General features: G+C 39.0%; 1 long non-coding RNA gene across 1 annotated transcript; it reads left to right on the top strand.

The window, feature by feature from the left end:
- Positions 1–17,512: 17,512 nt before the first annotated feature.
- Positions 17,513–21,220, top strand: LOC125551223 (uncharacterized). The gene is made up of 5 exons (XR_007302287.2): positions 17,513–18,132; positions 19,250–19,355; positions 19,441–20,295; positions 20,377–20,458; positions 20,991–21,220. It is a non-coding gene; the product is annotated as an uncharacterized LOC125551223 (long non-coding RNA).
- Positions 21,221–21,441: the final 221 nt, after the last annotated feature.

Below are 21,441 nucleotides of genomic sequence, written 5' to 3' on the forward strand. Positions count from 1 at the left end.
AGGAAGGAGGAGGAGGAGAGAGCAGGAGGGGGAGGAGGAGAGAGGAGGAGGGAGGAGGAGGAGGGGGCCGCCAGAGAGGTAGGAGGATGAGGGGGCCGCCGGCGGAGAGGGAGGAGGGGGAGGGGGCCGCCTGCGCCAGAGAGGGAGGAGGAGGAGGGGGGAGGAGGTGGAGGAGGAAGAGGGAGGGATCGACCTTGGGGTGGAGGAGGAGGATGGCGATGACCGCTGCGATGGCGGCGAGGGTGACGGAGGCGACAGAGGCGATGAGAGAGTGTGAAGGGGAGAGTGAGAAGACGCATGCGGGCCGGTTTGGATAAGGGCCCTTAGTGGTAGCTACTACCTCTTGAGCACTGCGTTGGTTTTCCCTTGAAGAGGAAAGGGTGATGCAGCAAATTAGCATAAGTATTTCCCTCAGTTTTGAGAACCAAGGTATCAATCCAGTAGGAGATCACGTTCAAGTCCCACGCACCTAGAAAAACAAATAAGAACCTCGCAACCAAGGCGATAAAGGGGTTGTCAAGCCCTTCACGGTCACTTACGATAGTGAGATCTGATAGATATGATAAGATAAGATTTTTGGTATTTTTATGATAAAGATGCAAAGTAAAATAAATGGCAAAAGAAATAACTAAGTGTTGGAAGATTAATATGATGGAAGATAGACCCGGGGGCCATAGGTTTCTCTAGTGGCTTCTCTCAAGAGCATAAGTATTACGGTGGGTAAACGAATTACTGTCGAGCAATTGATAGAATTGAGCATAGTTATGAGAATATCTAGGTATGATCATGTATATAGGCATCACGTCTGCGACAAGTAGACCGAAACGATTATGCATCTACTACTATTACTCCACACATCGACCGCTATCTAGCATGCATCTAGAGTATTAAGTTCATAAGAACAGAGTAGTGCTTTAAGTAAGATGACATGATGTAGAGGGATAAACTCATGCAATATGATATAAACCCCATCTTTTTATCCTCGATGGCAACAATACAATACATGCCTTGCTGCCCCTGCTGTCACTGGGAAAGGACACCGCAAGATTGAACCCAAAGCTAAGCACTTCTCCCATTGCAAGAAAGATCAATCTAGTAGGCCAAACCAAACTGATAATTCTAAGAGACTTGCAAAGATAAACCAATAATACATAAAAGAATTCAGAGGAGAATCAAATATTGTTCATAGACAAACTGGAGCATAAAACCACAATTCATCGGATCTCAACAAACACACTGCAAAAGAAGATTACATCGAATAGATCTCCAAGAAGATCGAGGAGGACTTTGTATTGAGATCCAAAGAGACAGAAGAAGCCATCTAGCTAATAACTATGGACCCGTAGGTCTGAAATAAGCTACTCACACATCACCGGAGAGGCCATGGAGTTGATGTAGAGGCCTCCATGATCAATGCCCCCTCTGGCAGAGCTCCGGAAAAGGCCCCGAGGTGGGATCTCTCGGGTACAGAAGGTGCCGGCGGTGGAATTAGGCTCCTGGATGTTTGGGGGTACGTGGACTTATATAGGAGGAAGAAGTACGTCAGTGGAGCAACGGGGGGCCCACGAGGGTGGAGGGCGCGCCCAGGAGGGTAGGCGCGCCCCCCTGCCTCGTGCCATCCTCGATCATTTCTTGTCGCACTCCAAGTCTCCTGGATCATGTTTTTTGAGAAAATCACATTCCCGAAGATTTCATTCCGTTTGGACTCCATTTGATATTCCTTTTCTTCGAAACCCTAAAATAGGCAAAAATAGCAATTTGGGCTGGGCCTCTGGTTAGTAGATTAGTCCCAAAAATGATATAAAAGTGTAAAATAAAGCCCATTAACATCCAAAATAGATAATATAACAGCATGGAACAATAACAAATTATAGATACGTTGGAGACGTATCAAGCATCCCCAAGCTTAATTCCTGCTCGTCCTCGAGTAGGTAAATGATAAAAGAAGAATTTTTGATTTGGAATGCTTCCTAACATGTTTCTCAATGTAATTTTTCTTTATTGTGGCATGAATGTTCAGATCGGAAAGATTCAGGATAAAAGTTTAATATTGACATAGAAATAATAATACTTCAAGCATACTACATAAGAAATTATGTCTTCTCAAAATAACATGGCCAAAGAAAGTTATCCCTACAAAATCATATAGTCTGGCTATGCTCTATCTTCACCACAAAAAATATTTAAATCATGCACAACCCCGATGACAAGCCAAGCAATTGTTTCATACTTTTGATGTTCACAAACTTTTTAATCTTCACGCAATATATGAGCGTGAGCCATGGATATAGCACTATATGTGGAATAGAATGGTGATTGTGGAGAAGACAAAAAGGAGAAGATAGTCTCACATCAACTAGGTGTATCAACGGGCTATGGAGATGCCCATTAATAGATATCAATGTGAGTGAGTAGGGATTGCCATGCAACGGATGCACTAGAGCTATAAGCATATGAAAGCTCAACAAAAGAAACTAAGTGGGTGTGCATCCAACTTGCTTGCTCATGAAGACATAGGGCATTTTGAGGAAGCCCATCATTGGAATATACAAGCCAAGTTCTATAATGAAAAATTCCCACTAGTATATGAAAGTGATATCATAGGAGACTCTCTATCATGAAGATCATGGTGCTACTTTGAAGCACAAGTGTGGAAAAAGGATAGTAGCATTGTCCCTTCTCTCTTTCTCTCTCATTTTTTGGGCCTTCTTTATTTTTTCTTTTAGGGCTCTTTTCTTTTTTATTTTTTTCGTTCGGAGTCTCATCCAGACTTGTGGGGGAATCATAGTCTCCATCATCCTTTCCTCACTGGGACAATGCTCTAATAATGATGATCATCACACTTTATTTACTTACAACTCTAGAATTACAACTCGATACTTAGAACAAAAATATGACTCTATGTGAATGCCTCCGGTGGTGTACCGGGATGTGCAATAATGCATGAGTGACATGTACGAAGAATTATGAACGGTGGCTTTGCCACAAATACGATGTCAACTACATGATCATGCACGCAATATGACAATGATGAAGCGTGTCATAATAATGGAACAGTGGAAAGTTGCATGGCAATATATCTCGGAATGGCTATGGAAATGCCATAATAGGTAGGTATGGTGGCTGTTTTGAGGAAGGTATATGGTGGGTTTATGGTACCGGCGAAAGTTGCGCGATACTAGAGAGGCTAGCAATGGTAGAAGGGTGAGAGTGCGCATAATCCATGGACTCAACATTAGTCATAAAGAACTCACATACTTATTGCAAAAATCTATTAGTTATCGAAACAAAGTATTACGCGCATGCTCCTAGGGGGATAGATTTGTAGGAAAAGACCATCGCTCGTCTCCAACTGCCACTCATAAGGAAGACAATCAATAAATAAATCATGCTCCAACTTCATCACATAACGGTTCACCATACGTGCATGCTACGGGAATCACAAACTTCAACACAAGTATTTCTCAAATTTACAACTACTCAACTAGCATGACTCTAATATCACCATCTCCATATCTCCAAACAATTATCAAGTATCAAACTTCTCATAGTATTCAATGCCCTTCTATGAAGGTTTTTAGATTAAAGCAAATTTCCATGTTGTTCTAAAGGACTCTCAAAATAATATAAGTGAAGCATGAGAGAACAATAGTTTCTATAAAACAAATCCACCACCGTGCTCTAAAAGATATAAGTGAAGCACTAGAGCAAAAACTATATAGCTCAAAAGATATAAGTGAAGCACTAGAGCAAAAACTATATAGCTCAAAAGATATAAGTGAAGCACATAGAGTATTCTAATAAATTTCAAATCATGTGAGTCTCTATCAAAAGGTGTGTACAGCAAGGATGATTGTGGTAAACTAAAAAGCAAAGACTCAATTCATACAAGATGCTCCAAGCAAAACACATATCATGTGGTGAATAGAAATATAGCTACAAGTAAAGTTACCAATAGACGAAGACGAAAGAGGGGATGCCTTCCGGGGAATCCCCAAGATTAGGCTTTTTGGTGTCCTTGAATTTTACCTTGGGGTTCCATGGGCATCCCCAATCTTAGGCTCTTGCCACTCCTTGTTCCATAAACCATCAAATCTTTACCCAAAACTTGAAAACTTCACAACACAAAACTCAAAATAGAAAATCTCGTGAGCTCCGTTAGCGAAAGAAAACAAAACACCACTTCAAGGTACTGTAGTGAACTAATTATTTATTTATTTATATTGGTGTTAAACCTATTGTATTCCAACTTCTCTATGGTTTATAAACTCTTTTACTAGCTATAGATTCATCAAAATAAGCAAACAACACACGAAAAACAGAATCTGTCAAAAACAGAACAGTCTGTAGTAATCTGTAGGTAACGCAAACTATGGAACCCCAAAAATTCTAAAATAAATTTCTGGACGTGAGAAATTTATCTATTAATCATCTGCAAAAAGAATTAACTAAATAGCGCTTTCCAAATAAAAATGGAAGCAATTCTCGTGAGCGCTAAAGTTTCTGTTTTTTACAGCAAGATCAAAAAGACTTTCCCCAAGTCTCCCCAACGGTTCTACTTGGCACAGACACTAATTAAACAGAAAAAACACAACCAAAACAGAGGTTAGGTAAATTATTGATTAATAAACAGGAGCAAAAAGCAAGGAATAAAAATAAAATTGGGTTGCCTCCCAACAGACTCTATCGTTTAACGCCACTAGCTAGGCATAAAAGCGAGGATAGATCTAGGTATTGCTATCTTTGGTAGGCAATTCATAAGTGCCTCTCATAATAGATTTATATGGTAATTTAATTTTATTTCTAGGAAAGTGTTCCATGCCTTTCTTTAATGGAATTTGGAATTCAATATTCCCTTCCTTCATATCAATAATTGCACCAATCGTTCTAAGGAAAGGTCTACCAAGAGTAATAGGACATGAAGGATTGCAATCTATATCAAGAACAATGAAATATACGGGCACATAGTTACTATTTGCAACAATAAGAAAATCATTAATTCTTCCCATAGGTTTCTTAATCGTGGAATCCACAAGGTGCAAGTTTAAAGAACAATCATCAAAATCACGGAGACATAGCAAATCACACAAAGTTTTTGGAATCGTGGAAACACTAGCACCCAAATCACACAAAGCATATCACTCATGATCTTTAATTTTAATTTTTATTGTAGGTTCTCACTCATCATAAAGTTTTCTCGGGATAGAAACTTCCATCTCAAGTTTTTCTTCATAAGATTGCATCAAAGCATCAACGATATGTTTAGTAAAAGCTTTATTTTGACTATAAGCATGAGGAGAATTTAGCACGGATTGCAACAAGGAAATACAATCTATCAAAGAGCAATTATCATAATTATATTCCTTGGAATCCAAAATAGTGGGTTCATTGCTATTTAAAGTTTTAACCTCTTCAATCCCACTTTTAACAATTTTTGCATCAAGATCTAAAAACTCCGAATTTTTGGAACGCCTTCTAGGTAAAGGTGGATCATCTCGAGTCCCATCATTATCAAGATTCATATTGCAAAACAAGGATTTAATAGGGGACACATCAATCACTTTTAGATCTTCATCCTCATTATCATGAAAATTAGAAGTACACGCTTTTACAAAGCAATCTTTCTTAGCACACATCCTAGCGGTTCTTTCTTTGCACTCATCAATGGAAATTCTCATGGCTTTGAGAGACTCATTGATATCATGCTTAGGTGGAATAGATCTATGTTTCAAAGAATCAACATCAAGAGAAATTCTATCCACGTTCCTAGCCAACTCATCAATCTTAAGCAATTTTTCTTCAATCAAAGCATTGAAACTCTTTTGCGAACTAATAAATTCTTTAATACTAGATTCAAAATCAGAGGGTATCTTATTATAATTTCCATAAGAATTGTTGTAGGAATTACCATAATAATTAGAGGAATTACTAGGAAACGACCTAGAATTAAAATTACCTCTATATGCGCTGTTACCAAAATTGTTCCTACCAACAAAATTCACATCCATAGATTCATTATATTCTCAATCAAAGTAGACAAAGGCATATCATTAGGATTAGTAGGAGCACTCTTATTAGCAACCAATTTCATAAGTTCATCCATCTTTCCACTCAAAACATTAATCTCTTCAATTGCATGCACCTTTTTAGTAGTAGATCTTTCCGTGTGCCATTGAGAATAATTAACCATAATATTATCTAGGAGTTTAGTTGCTTCTCCTAAAGTGATTTCCATAAAAGTGCCTCCCGCGGCCGAATCTAAAAGATTTCTAGAAGCAAAATTCAATTTGTCATAAAAAATTTGTATAATCATCCAAAGATTCAAACCATGTGTTGGGCAATTACGTATCATTAATTTCATCCTCTCCCAAGATTGTGCAACATGTTCATGATCAAGTTGCTTAAAATTCATAATATAGTTTCTAAGAGAGATGATTTTAGCGGGAGGAAAATACTTAGAGACAAAAGCATCTTTGCACTTATTCCATGAATCAATACTATTTTGAGGCAAAGACAAAAACCAAGATTTAGCACGATCTCTAAGGGAAAAAGGAAATAGCTTCAATTTAACAATATCATTGTCCACATCTTTCTTCTTTTACATATCACACAAATCAACAAAGCTATTTAGATGGGTAGCGGCATCTTCACTAGGAAGGGCGGCGAATTGATCTTTCATGACAAGATTCAACAAAGCAACATTAATTTCACAAGATTCAGCATCGGTAAGAGGAGCAATCCGAGTGCTAAGAAAATCATTATTGCTGGTATTGGTAAAGTCACACAATTTAGTATTATCTTGAGCCATCGTGACAAGCAAGCAATCCAACACACAAGCAAACAAGAAACAGGCAAAAAAGAAAATAGAAAAAGGAGAAAGGGAACGGGAAAAGAGAGGGCGAGAGGAAAAGAGGGCGAATACAACGGCAAGGGTGAAGTGGGGGAGAGGAAAACGAGAGGCAAATGGCAAATAATGTAATGCGAGTGATAAGAGTTTGTGATGGGTACTTGGTATGTCTTGACTTGACTTGGCGCGAATCTCCCCGGCAACGGCGCCAGAAATGGCTCGTTGACGGGAGATAAAATTTTGACTTGACTTGGCGTGAGCCTCCCTGGCAACGGCGCTAGAAATCCTTCTTGCTACCTCTTGAGCATTGCGTTGGTTTTCCCTTGAAGAGGAAAGGGTGATGCAGAAAAGTAGCGTAAGTATTTCCCTCAGTTTTGAGAACCAAGGTATCAATCCAGTAGGAGATCATGTTCAAGTCCCACGCACCTACACAAACAAATAAGAACCTCGCAACCAACACGATAAGGGGGTTGTCAAGCCCTTCACGGTCACTTACGAGAGTGAGATATGATAGATATGATAAGATAAGATTTTTGGTATTTTTATCATAAAGATGCAAAGTAAAATAAATGGCGAAATAAATAACTAAGTGTTGGAAGATTAATATGTGGAAGATAGACCCGGGGGCCATAGGTTTCACTAGTGGCTTCTCTCAAGAGCATAAGTATTACGATGGGTAAACGAATTATTGTCGAGCAATTGATAGAATTGAGCATAGTTATGACAATATCTAGGTATGATCATGTATATAGGCATCACATCCGCGACAAGTAGACCGAAACGATTCTACATCTACTACTATTACTCCACACATCGACCGCTATCCAACATGCATCTAGAGTATTAAGTTCATAAGAACAGAGTAATGCTTTAAGTAAGATGACATGACGTAGAGGGATAAACTCATGCAATATGATATAAACCCCATCTTTTTATCCTCGATGGCAACAATACAATACGTGCCTTGCTGCCCTTGCTGTCACTGGGAAAGGACACCGCAAGATTGAATCCAAAGCTAAGCACTTCTTCCATTGCAAGAAAGATCAATCTAGTAGGCCAAACCAAACTGATAATTCTAAGAGACTTGCAAAGATAAACCAATCATACATAAAAGAATTCAGATAATAATCAAATATTGTTCATAGATAAACTAGATCATAAACCCACAATTCATCGGATCTCGACAAACACACCGCAAAAGAAGATTACATCGAATAGATCTCCAAGAAGACCGAGGAGAACTTTGTATTGAGATCCAAAGAGAGAGAAGAAGCCATCTAGCTAATAACTATGGACCCGTAGGTCTGAAATAAACTACTCACACATCACCGGAGAGGCCATGGAGTTGATGTAGAGGCCCTCCGTGATCAATGCCCCCTCCGGCGGAGCTCTGGAAAAGGCCTCGAGATGGGTTCTCTTGGGTACAGAAGGTTGCGGCGGTGGAATTAGGTTTTCGTGGTGCTCCTGGATGTTTGAGGGGTACGTGGACTTATATATGTGGAAGAAGTACGTCGTTGGAGCAACAGGGGGCCCACGAGGGTGGAGGGCGGGCCCCCTGCCTCGTGCCCTCCTCGATCGTTTCTTGACGCACACTCCAAGTCTCGTGGATCACGTTTGTTGAGAAAATCATGTTCCCATAGGTTTCATTCCGTTTGGACTCCGTTTGATATTCCTTTTCTTCGAAACCCTAAAATAGGCAAAAATACAACAATTTGGGCTGGGCCACCGGTTAGTAGGTTAGTCCCAAAAATAATATAAAGGTATAAAATAAAACCCATTAACATGGAGCAATCAAAAATTATAGATACGTTGGAGACGTATCAAGCACCCCCAAGCTTAATTCTTGCTCGTCCTCGAGTAGGTAAATGATAAAAGAAGAATTTTTGATTTGGAATGCTTCCTAACATGTTTCTCAATGTAATTTTTCTTTATTGTGGCATGAATGTTCAGATCGGAATGATTCAGGATAAAAGTTTAATATTGACATAGAAATAATAATAGTTCAAGCATACTAACTAAGCAATTATGTCTTCTCAAAATAACATGGCCAAAGAAAGTTATCACTACAAAATCATATAGTTTGGCTATGCTCTATCTTCACCACACAAAATATTTAAATCATGCACAAGCCCGATGACAAGCCAAGAAACTGTTTCATACTTTTGATGTTCTCAAACTTTTTCAATCTTCACGCAATATATGAGCGTGAGCCATGGATATAGCACTATATGTGGAATAGAATGGTGGTTGTGGAGAAGACAAAAAGGAGAAGATAGTCTCACATCAACTAGGCATATCAACGGGCTATGGAGATACCCATTAATAGATATCAATGTGAGTGAGTAGGGATTGCCATGCAATGGGTGCACTAGAGCTATAGCATATGAAAGCTCAACAAAAGAAACTAAGTGGGTGTGCATCCAACTTGCTTGCTCATGAAGACCTAGGGCATTTTGAGGAAGCCCATCATTGGAATATACAAGCCAAGTTCTATAATGAAAAATTCCCACTAGTATATGAAAGTGATATCATAGGAGACACTCCATCATGAAGACCATGGTGCTACTTTGAAGCACTAGTGTGGAAAAAGGATAGTAGCATTGTCCCTTCTCTCTTTTTCTCTCATTTTTTGGGCCTTCTTTTTGTTCTTTATGGCCTCTTTTCTTTTTTCTTTTTTTTCGTCCGGAGTCTCATCCCGACTTGTGGGGGAATCATAGTCTCCATCATCCTTTCCTCACTTGGACAATGCTCTAATAATGATGATCATCACACTTTATTTACTTACAACTCAAGAATTACAACTTGATACTTAGAACAAAAATATGACTGTATGTGAATGCCTCCGGCGGTGTACCGGGATGTGCAATGATGCATGAGTGACATGTACGAACAAATATGAACGGTGGCTTTGCCACAAATACGATGTCAACTACATGATCATGCACGCAATATGACAATGACGAAGCGTGTCATAATAACGGAATGGTGGAAAGTTGCATGGCAATATATCTTGGACTGGCTATGGAAATGCCATAATAGGTAGGTATGGTGGCTGTTTTGAGGAAGGTATATGGTGGGTTTATGGTACCGGCGAAAGTTGCACGATACTAGAGAGGCTAGCAATGGTAGAAGGGTGAGGGTGCGTATAATCCATGGACTCAACATTAGTCATAAAGAACTCACATACTTATTGCAAAAATCTATTAGTTATCGAAACAAAGTATTACGCGCATGCTCCTAGGGGGATAGATTGGTAGGAAAAGACCATCGCTCGTCTCCAACCGCCACTCATAAGGAAGACAATCAATAAATAAATCATGCTCCGACTTCATCACATAACGGTTCACCATACGTGCATGCTACGAGAATCACAAACTTCAACACAATTATTTCTCAAATTCACAACTACTCAACTAGCATGACTCTAATATCACCATCTCCATATCTCCAAACAATTATCAAGTATCAAACTTCTCATAGTATTCAATGCACTTCTATGAAGGTTTTTATATTAAAGAAAATTTCCATGTTTTTCTAAAGGACTCTCAAAATAATATAAGTGGAGCATGAGAGAACAATAGTTTCTATAAAACAAATCCACCTCCGTGCTCTAAAAGATATAAGTGAAGCACTAGAGCAAAAACTATATAGCTCAAAAGATATAACTGAAGCACATAGAGTATTCTAATAAATTTCAAATCATGTGAGTCTCTCTCAAAAGGTGTGTACAGCAAGGATGATTGTGGTAAACTAAAAAGCAAAGTCTCAATTCATACAAGATGCTCCAAGCAAAACACATATCATGTGGTGAATAAAAATATAGCTCCAAGTAAAGTTACCGATAAACGAAGACGAAAGAGGGCATGCCTTCCGGGGCATCCCCAAGCTTAGGCTTTTTGGTGTCCTTGAATTTTACCTTGGGGGTTCCATGGGCATCCCCAAGCTTAGGCTCTTGCCACTCCTTGTTGCATAATCCATCAAACCTTTACCCAAAACTTGAAAACTTCACAACACAAAACTCAAAATAGAAAATCTCGTGAGCTCCGTTAGCGAAAGAAAACAAAACACCACTCCAAGGTACTGTAGTGAACTAATTATTTATTTATATTGGTGTTAAACGTATTGTATTCCAACTTCTCTATGGTTAATAAACTCCTTTAATAGCCATAGATTCATCAAAATAGGCAAACAATACACGAAAAACAGAATCTGTCAAAACAGAACAGTCTGTAGTAATCTGTAGCTAACGCAAACTCTGGAACCCCAAAAATTCTAAAATAAATTGCTGGACGTGAGGCATTTATATATTAATAATCTGCAAAAATAATTAACTAAATAGCACTTTCCAAATAAAAATGGAAGCAATTCTCGTGAGCGCTAAAGTTTCTATTTTTTACAGCAAGATAAAAAAGACTTTCCCCAAGTCTTCTCAACGGTTCTACTTGGCACAAACACTAATTAAACAGAAAAAACACAACCAAAACAGAGGCTAGGTAATTTATTTATTACTAAACAGGAGCAAAATCAAGGAATAAAAATAAAATTGGGTTGCCTCCCAACAAGCGCTATCGTTTAACGCCCCGAGCTAGGCATAAAAGCGAGCATAGATCTAGGTATTGCCATCTTTTGTAGGCAATTCATAAGTGCCTCTCATAATAGATTTATATGGTAATTTAATTTTATTTCTAGGAAAGTGTTCCATGCCTTTCTTTAATGGAAATTGGAATTCAATATTCCCTTCCTTCATATCAATAATTGCACCAATTGTTCTAAGGAAAGGTCTACCAAGAATAATAGTACATGAAGGATTGCAATCTATATCAAGAACAATGAAATCTACGGGCACATAGTTCCTATTTGCAACAATAATAACATCATTAATTATTCCCATAGGTTTCTTAATCGTGGAATCCACAAGGTGCAAGTTTAAAGAACAATCATCAAAATCATGGAAACCTAGCAAACCACACAAAGTTTTTGGAATCGTGGAAACACTAGCACCCAAATCACACGAAGCATAGCACTAATGATCTTTAATTTTATTTTTTATTGTAGGTTCCCAGTCATCATAAAGTTTTCTAGGTATAGAAATTTCCAACTCAAGTTTTTCTTCATAAGATTGCAGCAAAGCATCAACGATATGTTTAGTAAAAGCTTTATTTTGACTATAAGCATGAGTAGAATTTAGCACGTATTGCATCAAGGAAATAGAATATATCAAAGAGAAATTATCATAATTAAATTCCTTGGAATCCAAAATAGTGGGTTCATTGCTATTTAAAGTTTTAACCTCTTCAATCCCACTTTTAACAATTTTTGCATCAAGATCTAAAAACTCCGAATTTTTGGAACGCCTTCTATGTAAAGGTGGATCATCTCGAGTCCCATCATTATCAAGATTCATATTGCAAAACAAGGATTTAATAGGGAACGCATCAATCACTTTTAGATCTTCATCCTTATTAACATGAAAATTAGAAGAACACGCTTTTACAAAGCAATCTTTCTTAGCACGCATCCTAGCGGTTCTTTCTTTGCACTCATCATTGGAAATTCTCATGGAGTTGAGAGACTCATTGATATCATGCTTAGGTGGAATAGATCTATGTTTCAAAGAATCAACATCAAGAGAAATTCTATCCACGTTCCTAGCCAACTCATCAATCTTAAGCAATTTTTCTTCAATCAAAGCATTGAAACTCTTTTGCGAACTAATAAATTCTTTAATACTAGATTCAAAATCAGATGGTATCTTATTATAATTTCCATAAGAATTTTTGTAGGAATTACCATAATTATTAGAGGAATTACTAGGAAATGTCCTAGAATTAAAATTACCTCTATACGCTTGTTACCAAAATTGTTCCTACCAACAAAATCACATCCATAGATTCATTATTATTCTCAATCAAAGTAGACAAAGGCATATCATTAGGATTAGTAGGAGCACTCTTATTAGCAACCAATTTCATAAGTTCATCCATCTTTCCACTCAAAACATTAATCTCTTCAATTGCATGCACCTTTTTAGTAGTAGATCTTTCCGTGTGCCATTGAGAATAATTAACCATAATATTATCTAGGAGTTGAGTAGCTTCTCCTAAAGTGATTTCCATAAAAGTGCCTCCCGCGGCCGAATCTAAAAGATTTCTAGAAGCAAAATTCAATCCAGCATAAAAAAATTGTATAATCATCCAAAGATTCAAACCATGTGTTGGGCAATTACGTATCATTAATTTCATCCTCTCCCAAGATTGTGCAACATGTTCATGATCAAGTTGCTTAAAATTCATAATATAGCTTCTAAGAGAGATGATTTTAGCGGGAGGAAAATACTTAGAGACAAAAGCATCTTTGCCCTTATTCCATGAATCAATACTATTTTTAGGCAAAGACGAAAACCAAGCTTTAGCACGATCTCTAAGGGAAAAAGGAAATAGCTTCAATTTAACAATATCATTGTCCACATCTTTATTCTTCACTACAAGAAATATGTCAACTAGTGACCTTCTGTCAGTGACCCTGGAAGAATTGGTCATAGATCTATGACCATTTTAGACCAATTGGTCAAAAGCTGTTCGGGGGGCTCCAAACCCTAAACTATAACGACCATTTTGGTCAGAAAGGTCGTAATTTCCTTACACGAAATGATCATAAAGCAGATAGCACTGGTCTGCTGCCTTATTTCTAGCTGAGCATGACCAATATAGATGGTCATAACCTTGTAAATTGTGGTGGGTTGCTATGACTAGGCGCCACCTCATCAGTTTTGCCTATGTGTCATGTCCATGTGGTAGTTTTTGCCCTAGGTTGTGAAGCAACCTATATTTCTGTCATTCCCAAAATTCCCAAAAAATCTCATAAATTCTTTGGGTCATATCTTCATCAAATATGTAAAAATCCTTCCTTGCCTAGTTCAAAACTAATTCAACAATATTCATTTTCCTATTCTGTTCACAACAGCACTTTATGAAGGAAGTGCTATTTATATATTCTTGATTGCCCTTGGATTTTTGGGGCACTCTTTCCTATCCAAATCATTACCGCATGAAAAAATTCAGCTCCATTTTCCTAACAAATCTTCCTCGGCAAATTTCCAAAGTTTTTGTCCACCTAGAAGCATTGTGAAGGAAGTACCTTTTTTATATATCGAAATGACATGAAATTTATACAGTTCCTTCATATGACCAAATTATCATCGTCCTCCAAATTGTAGCTCAGTAAAATCATCTATGTGAGCCCACGTTTAATTTATATTTTATGGCCAAATTGGCACGTTGCAAAGCAAGTGTTTTCTAGACCCCTCCTATTACCCTCAAACTTTTTGGGCACTCTCCCATACCCAAATCATTGCCACATGATAATATTCAGCTCAATTTTCCTAGTACGTCTTTCTCAGGAAATTTCCAAAGTTTCTACCTCGAGAGAAGCTTTGTGAAGTAAGTACTGGCTAGGCTTACCCAAATGATCTAAAAATTTACCAGCGCATGACCATACCTACGTAACTTACCTACACCAATTTTGAGCTCATTTCATTCATCCAATCTCTCTCACTAGTTTTCCCAAGTTTCTGTCCATAGAACAACATTGTGAAGGAAGTACTACTTTGGCATGTCAATGATAATATTCAGCTCAATTTTCCTAGTACGTCTTTCTCAGGAAATTTCCAAAGTTTCTACCTCGAGAGAAGCTTTGTGAAGTAAGTACTGGCTAGGCTTACCCAAATGATCTAAAAATTTACCAGCGCATGACCATACCTACGTAACTTACCTACACCAATTTTGAGCTCATTTCATTCATCCAATCTCTCTCACTAGTTTTCCCAAGTTTCTGTCCATAGAACAACATTGTGAAGGAAGTACTACTTTGGCATGTCAAAATGGTATCAATTTTCTCTTTCCTATGCCCAAATAACCATCCTCCACCAAATTTCAACTCAACCCATTCATTATTTTGAGCCCAGCTTCAACATTCATATTTTTGTCTAGCATGGTACTTTTCAAAGCAAGTACCACCTAGGATCCTCCTTTTGTGCTAAAAATTTGTGAAGACATTCTCCTTAGTAGATGATCATCCTCAGCCAAAACTCATGCCCATTGGCCTTGTGCATTTCCCGTACCGCTAATCAAACACTTGGCTGCTAATTCATCTTTGAGCATAGGTCAGTCTCCTCGTGAGATTCTTTTGTTTTAATTTTATTCCTAACACCTATCTGGGGAGTGCCCAACCCACTAGACATGCCTAGGCCTCCCAGAACGCATCTCAACGCCAAGGTCACGCGGTGACCACGCGGCGGGCATGCGAGTTTACACGCTTTGGAGTTGGGGCCCGGGGCCACATCCAAACCTCGACGTATCGCCACCAAACCATGTATTTATGATTAAATAGATACTTATGTAACTAGAAATGATTTTTGGAAAAAATAAAGAGCAAACAATAAGGTAGATGCAGTTGAAAATTGACCCGCTTCCTAATGAATCGGCAGAAATTTGTCTTTTTCACAAGTGGTGGATCAAAACTTTTGACACCAAACCATTTTGTCAATTATGCATTAAATATGGCCTAATATTCTATAAAAATGATTTGCTACACTTTTGCAACAAATATATGGTAGCTCCTTCAGAAAAATAACTCATTTTGGGCATTCAAAAAATGGAAAATGAATTTTTCGTGCAAAGAAAATGAAAACTCCCTTAGGCAACATTGTTTGGAATTCCAAGATGCACCCTTGTGCACAATATGAGATCATTTGAACAAACTATGCCATGAATGTGGCCATAAGTTTGATCATTTGGCTTGAAAGCCTAGAATCTTCACACATGATAGTTCATTTCTGAGAACACTTTTTTAAAATAATTGCTGTATTACAAGTTTTTTATTTTTCCTGGAAACTTGATCACATATAATGACACAATGCGAAGGTTTCCCAATTTTTTGATTTTTTTGAATTTTTTATGTCCGTTTCGAAATGCGATGAAAACGACGGGTTTGGCCGTTCCTAGCTAGTGGTTGAATCTTGGAAAACTTTTGATGTTTCTCTGATTAAATAGATACTTATGTATCTAGAAATGATTTTTTGAAAAAATAAAGAGAAAACTATGAGGCAGCTGCAGTTCAAATTTGACCCGCTTCCTACTGAATCGGTGGGAATTTGTCTTTTTCACCAGAGGTGGATCAAGGCTTTTGACACCCAGCTATTTGGTCAATTGTGAATCAAATATGGCCTAGTATTTTACAAAAATGATTTGGTCCAATTTTGCAACAAATATATGGTAGGTCCTTCACAAAAAGAACTCAATTCGGGCACTCAGAAAATGGAAAATGAATTTTCCGTGCAAAGAAAATAAAAAGTCCCTTAGGAAACATTGTTTTTAATTCCAAGATGCACCCTTGTGCATGATATGAGATCATTTGAACAAACTATGCCATGAATGTGGCCATAAGTTTGATCATTTGGCTTGAAAGCCATGAATCTTCACGCATGATAGCTCATTTCTGATAACACTTTTTAAAAATAATTGCAATATTACAAGTTTATTATTTTTCCTGGACACTTGGTCACAAATAATGACACAATGCGAAGGTTTTCCATTTTTTTATTTTTTTGAATTTTTTATGCCCGTTTCAAAATGCGGTCAAAACGGCGGGCTTGACCGTTCCTAGCCAGTGGTTGAATCTTGGAAAACTTTTGATGTTTATCTAATTAAATAGATACTTACGTACCTAGAAATGATTTTTGGAAAAAATAAATAGCAAACTATGAGGCACCTACAGTTCAAATTTGACCCGCTTCCTGCTGAATCGGCGGAAATTTGTCTTTTTCACGAGAGGTGGATCAAATCTTTTGACACCCAACCATTTGGTCAATTGTGAATAAAATATGGCCTAATATTTTAGAAAAATGATTTGGTCCAATTTTGCAACAAATATATGGTAGGTCCTTCACAAAAAAACTCATTTCGGGCACTCGGAAAATGGAAAATGAATTTTTTGTGCAAAGAAAGTGTAAACTTCCTTAGGAAACATTGTTTGGAATTCCCAGATGCACCTTTGTGCACAATGCAAAATCATTTGAACAAATTTTCATTCAATTTTTTCCCCGCTTCCTACTGAATGGGGTGAAATTTGTTTTTTTATAAGAGGTGGATCAAAAGCTTTTGACATGTAACTATTTGGTCAATTTTACATAAAATCTGATCTAATATTTTTGAAAAATGGAGTTGTGCTATTTTGGAACAAATATTTGGTAGCTTCTTCACAAAAAAAACTTTTTATGCACTCAGAAAATGGAAAATCATCTTTTTGTGCAAAGAAAATGAAAGCCGTCGAACTATGGCATCGTTTGCCATTCTAAGATTCACACTTATGAAAAAAATGAGATCATTTTGACAAACTATGTCATTGCTATGTTTAAAAAAAATTCAAAGTTTTGGGTTCAAAATTTTGAAATTCAAGTGCGAGATACTCGGCCAATGAGACGCGAGGAACCACTTTCACGCGGATCACCAAATTGGACGCAATCTGAGCCATCCATCACACATCCATCCAACGGTGGAGCTTCTCCCGAGAATCAAAAACCCTAACCCACCCACCCACCCTCCTCCCGACCCACGCCCGCTGCCACCCCCACTCACCCACTCCCCCATCCCCTCGGTCCCCAGATCCATCCTCTCCTCACCCGCAACCCCAAACCCGGCCCCGCCGCTGATCTCCACTCCCCCAAACCCAGCCCCAGCCCCAGCCCCGTCAGCGACCTCCGCCTTCCACTCCACCCTCTCCTTCTCTCCACGCCGAAACCCTAGATCGACGCCATGGCAACCCCCTCCACCCCCACCGCTGACCCACCCTCTCCCTCTCCCTCTCCCCTCGATCCCTAGATCCATCCTCGTGCTCGGTCGCGCCGCCCTCCTCCTCTCTGCACTCCATGGCCGGCACCGCATCCTCTCACGCTTGCTCCGCTCCGCTCCTTCCTCCCATCAGTTCAGATCCGGTGCGCGCATCCCCAACCCCTGATGGCTCTCACGCCGCACCCGCCACTCCAGCTCCGCGCGCGCCCCCGCGGTCGCCGCGGCCCACCAGCGCCGTGCGCTCCTCTCGCCGCACCGCACTCGCTCCTGCCGTTGTTGCGCCGGCGCCGACGTGGGTAAGGTGTGGGCGAGGTGGGCGTACCCGTACGACGAGATCAAGCAGAGGTGGCAGGCGTGCTGGGAGGAGCACCGCATGTTCCGCACCCCGGACGCCTCCAGGCCCAAGGACTACATCCTCGGCATGTTCCCTTACCCAAGGTACCCATCCAAGCGCCTCTCCTCTCCGGCTCCCCGTATGGAATTCTTCATCGAATTGCCCGAGTCGCCTATGAGTATGTGGCTACCTGGCCACGAATTTGTGTTTGAGTTGTGTATATAAGAATAATGGATGGTTCTGCAATTTCAGTTTCTTCACCAGTGCTCAAATTGTTGGAATTTATCATGAGTTTCTCCAGTGTTGTACTGGCCTTGCAATTGCACGCTATGGTGTAATTGGGCTGTAGTCGTGTAGTAGAATATGAGGCTCTAGTTTAGTTTTATCTAGAATATGTAATATTAAAGTAGAATTAACAAGCAACGCGATCCTATTTGTGCATCCAACAATCTATTTTTAGTCAGTTGATTTAGTGTAGAAATGTGACAATGCAGTGGATCGGGTGAGGCTTATTTGTGTAATTCACTTCACCCACACGTATTTTCTGTGGCCCTCAAATTTGCTCACGGCTCTGAGGTAGTGAGGTGTTGTCTGACTGGCTGGTAGCTGCTAGCTTTTTCTCTCCACAAAATCTATAGTGTCTTTCCCTTTCATAAGGCTAGTTATAAATTTATATTTGGCACAGGAAAAGCAGGAATGGATCAGAATCTGATCGGTTATTTGTCAAGGAGTACTGCTGCATATCAACAAGAAGTACGTAGGGATATTTGACGGACTCACTTCCTAGCTATAGTAGCCAGTGCTTAGCTCTGTATGGTGGTCGTTGCTTCGTTGAATTGCTTGGTGTTGCTGTAGCCATTGTAGCCAGTGCTACTGTTTCCACAATCGTCGCATCTTCTGAAATAGAGTGATTGGTTTGAATTCAAGTGCAGAATATAGGCAAATGGGTGCTAGCTGTACATATTAATTGCCTCCGTTCAGTGTCGATTTCTTCAGTGTACTACTGCTAGTGTCGATTGATGCATTGGTTTGAGTTTGATTTAGTCAGGCAGGTTTAGTAATTCATTTTTTAGATTAATTTGACATGGGGTTGATGAACTATGTAATACTCCCTTTGTCTCAAAATATAAAATGTCTTTTGGTCTAAATATTATCCAGTACTATTGCCTACATGCTTCTAGCGACTGATGCTTTTAATTTTGCTCAATTTTTATGCTTCAGATCGCTTCCTCCATGACACCCCGATCCGGGCGGCGGCAGCAGCGATGGCGTCAACAATCGAGTGTGCCTAACTCTGCATCTATAACTGGCCTGTCTTCTTTGGACGGTCAGCTGCTTCCTCCCCACATTGAAATCTCGACCCCTTTCTTGTTAATGGACTCTTTGACTGATTTGTATGTGCGTGGATGCAGGGTGCAGGTGCTCTACTACGTGCTACTCCGGAAGGGTCACCTGGACAAATGTTCTCCTTGTTTTTGATCTACTGCCACTTTTTTAGCTACTGCCACTTGTTTTTGTCGGTAATCTGAGCACTTGTTAGTTTAGTCAGGTAGGAGATTAGAGTGAAATGATCCTGTAGGAGGTCCTGGACGATGATGTGCAAACAATTATTTTCTCTAGCATTAGTATGTCAAATTTGTCTAAGTTAGTACATGAGGATTCTGCTAGCTGACATACTAATGTTGGTGAACGAGTGATGCTTCATAGCGGACAACTACTGGTTTTAATATGCAAACAACAACAGTGCCAGAGATGCTATGTACTAATTAATGTGTACTTGTTGAAAGTTCTCTCTTATATTAGTGTCTCTTATTTCTTTTCTAATTAATGTCTCTCATTTTTGTTCTAGTTAATGTGTAACTGAGAATGAACACACTTCTCTCTTTTTAGACTGCTAGATTGCACAAGTTGAACGACTTGCTCTAGTTTAAACAAGTTGGGATCCATCAATATAATAGGACTTTGTTTGCATTTCACCTAGCTTGAAACCAATATCCTTATTGCTAATTTACTCAAGTTTATCTAACATGGTTGAAATGAGCGCTGTAAAGTTTCACGTCTAAGCTCAATTTTTATCCGAAGTCCTGTAGTAATTATTTTGGTTACATCATAATTTGTTGAGAATATTAACTTGAACATTGTATGTATGCCCTGATGCATGTACACACACGGTTCAGCAAATATCGAGCTGCAGCGAAACAACCTGGAGCTAGAGAACATCAAGGATAAGATCAAGGAAGTTCTTGCCTTGTTGGCAACATTGTGAGGTTCGTGCATCACTAGGATTGCTTGAGTGATCTCAGTACTGTCATTGTGATGTTCCTAACCTCCCTCTTTTCGCTATCCAGATCATGACCAAGCATGACAAGAAGGGAGGCTCGTCAACCACCTACCAGCTCACCTATCATGACCGATGATGAGACGCTGAAGGTGCGCTTCTTGTTTGTACATTCCTTGTTTGGTTGGTGTCATGGAGATATGCACGTGCCATGTGTTGTACGACCTCTCTGTTTTTGTTTCTTGTCATATGTACTTATCTGTTGGCTTGTCCCTGATGTAATACCCACATGCACTATCATATTGGTGGTTGGCTAACGAATTGCATTGCAAATATACTATTCTTCATTGCCTAATGCTTTTGGTTGCCGATAACAGGACCTATAGTTAGTAAACCTGCAATTAGCGAGTTATGTTTATGGTCTATCATGCTGAAATACAAAAAATGTTTTGTGTCACATGCTTAACAGACTTTGAACTATATACCTAGTTCGGCTGTAGAGAAAAATGCACTGGTTCTTTAACACATTGAACTATTCATCCTACCTACTCAAACTAACATCAGTATCCAACAAACGGCTATGGAAATAATTTTTGCCATCAATCCTTTGTTTAAACAAGCATTAATATTTTGGCAGGACAAAAAGTTGCAAATTCTGATGATGGTTTATGTTCCTTCTTTTAGGTTACGAGAGATGATGCTGGAGAGATGCCCTTCCTATAGGTCTGCACATAAGCGGAAGTTCCTGGGTATGCAAGATTCGATGGTTAAACTGGTTGATGTGATGTGAATGAGTGTATGGAAACTGGTTGTTGTGATGTGAATGAGTGTATGTAGTTTCACATCTTCTGTTCTGTATAGCATATTGTAATAAACTTATTTTAGCTGTTATTCGAAGATTTTCATATGCTTTCTCTCTTCTGTCTGTTTGATATATACATATATATTGCTTATTAATAAGCTGTGAAAAATCTGACATTTGGGACCATCTATAAACTGGAGCTGGGAAAAAAAGCTGGAAATAAAAAATAAAATGACTGCAAAATGTTGTGTGCTAGAAAATAAAAAGGCCAAATTGTAGGCCAGGCCCATGTAGCTAACCGAAATTAACATAAAATACATATATTAAAAGGGC

The sequence above is a fragment of the Triticum urartu genome, chromosome 4A (assembly GCF_056163025.1).
Source record: "Triticum urartu cultivar PI428250 chromosome 4A, HENAU_Tu73, whole genome shotgun sequence".
Lineage (NCBI taxonomy): Eukaryota > Viridiplantae > Streptophyta > Magnoliopsida > Poales > Poaceae > Triticum > Triticum urartu.